Raw genomic sequence first — 1797 nt, 5'->3', positions numbered from 1 at the left:
ACTGACAGCACATGTGGTACTTTAACCTTTGTACTGTTTTCTTCAGTTAATTTTGGAGTTACTACAAAGATTGAAGACATAGGATGATCTGTCTGCTGTCACTGGGTGGTGCTGAGGTCTGAATCTGAGGACAGCTCCTGTAACCACAAACAGAACAGAATCATCACAAACTGAAATATAAAGTTTATCTCTCAAATCTGAAATACAGCTGATCCTTCTCCGGCCTCACACACTCGGGATCTGAAATTGTTCAGTCCTACAGTTCTGCCGACAGCTGTTTATTTTTTTATTTGTTTTAAAGGCTTTACTAACACATTTTCTAATATCATGTTTACCTTTGAGTTGTTGATGCTTTATAAATGGACATCTGCAAAGATGAGATGATGGAGCAGGTTTCAGTCGAGGTTCAGTCTGCTGCTGCATCCTGGTCACAACATACAGAGGTGTTATCAGCTCAGTATTGAACAAGAAATATTAATGTTTCAAATTATTTGTCCTAAAGGATGCAAGCTGTACAGAGTACTGAACATGTGACTTTGTGAACATAATTCATTAAAAATAATTTGGACAGTTTTTTAACCTGAATATTTGTAACAAACTCAGTAAAAAAAAAAAAAAAAAAAATCAGGGGAAAAATGTAACATTTTAACTTAAGCTGACAAGCGGAAGTAGTTGGTTTCAGTACATAAGTATCGGGCTTTGCTATTTAATCCGTAGCTATTAACTAATGAGGGGAATTTAAAAGTTGGCTTTAATGTCCTTCCACATGTGGAAAACGACAGAAAACATGCTGCTGTTTGCACATATTTAATAATCAGCTCTGCACAGGAGCAGAAGCAGAGTCCAGCCCGTTGCTCTTACAGTATAATACTCATAATAAAAGTACAGTAACCGTGGTTAGTCACTGAGCAGCCCGGTGCGTTTCTCTTGATTTCTTTAGTCAGGGTAAATTCATTCACCTGCACGGGTTAGCTAAACGAACTTTACAAAACATGTTTCCCCAACAGCCGAGTGCTCATTTTAGCTAGCTAGGTCCTTAGGTAGCTAGCTAAGGACCTAAATTACGGATTAGCTTACAAACACATTTAACTTACCAAAAATAATGCGGTGGGGCCTCAGGTCCTCCTGTCCGGTAGTCCAATTTACTGAAGAACACCTCAGACTGCCACTTTGAAATAGTCGGTAATGTAAACGCTGGACCTCTCAGCATCTGCCATTCCCGAACAGACACGTGCGAGTTTGTCCGTGACCGCAGCCGCGTCGTCAGTGTTTTCTCCAGTCATTGGTCAGCATTATAATATATGCAAATACATGCGGGTCGGAATCCCCGCCCCCCAGCGCGCCCCCGTACGCCAAAACAGTGCCAGCAGAGTGAAACTGAAAAATGGTTTGAAACCGAAAAAAAAAAAATTGTAAGCGAAAACAAAAAAATTACAGTTTCAATTAATTGTTTTTCACTATCAATTTTTTTTTCGGTTTCAATACAAGATTTTTCAGTACATTTATTTCAGTTACAATATTTTTTTTCGGTTTCAATCCATTTTTCGGTTTCGTTTCAAGGTGGCATCGTTCTGATTCCATACATTTTGAGCCCATATAGGAGAGCCAAGCACGAAAGATGCCACTGCAGGAAACAATTTTTCGGTGAAAGAAAATGAGGACAGAATAAATGTCCCGGTAAGTAATATTAAGTTTGTTGAGTTTAGTAAACTTCGGTGAAATTAGAATACCAAGGAAAAAAATAACACTTAAAGAATTATTGCAGCCGTCGAATATTTCAGACAGTATGCTACTGAG

At 38.7% G+C, this 1797-nt stretch overlaps 1 long non-coding RNA gene across 1 annotated transcript; it reads right to left on the bottom strand.

Annotated features, from left to right (window-relative positions):
• On the bottom strand, nt 1–1587 carry LOC308403746. Its single transcript, XR_013972966.1, has 3 exons — nt 1095–1587; nt 336–424; nt 1–137 (listed from the first exon to the last, which is right to left on the bottom strand). It is a non-coding gene; the product is annotated as an uncharacterized lncRNA (long non-coding RNA).
• Nucleotides 1588–1797: the final 210 nt, after the last annotated feature.

This window comes from Rhamphochromis sp. 'chilingali' (genome assembly GCF_963969265.1).
Source record: "Rhamphochromis sp. 'chilingali' genome assembly, chromosome: 10".
In the NCBI taxonomy this organism is placed as follows: Eukaryota; Metazoa; Chordata; class Actinopteri; order Cichliformes; family Cichlidae; genus Rhamphochromis; species Rhamphochromis sp. 'chilingali'.
The sequence above is the reverse complement of the archived record's forward strand: the minus strand, read 5'-3'. Positions and strand labels throughout refer to the sequence as shown.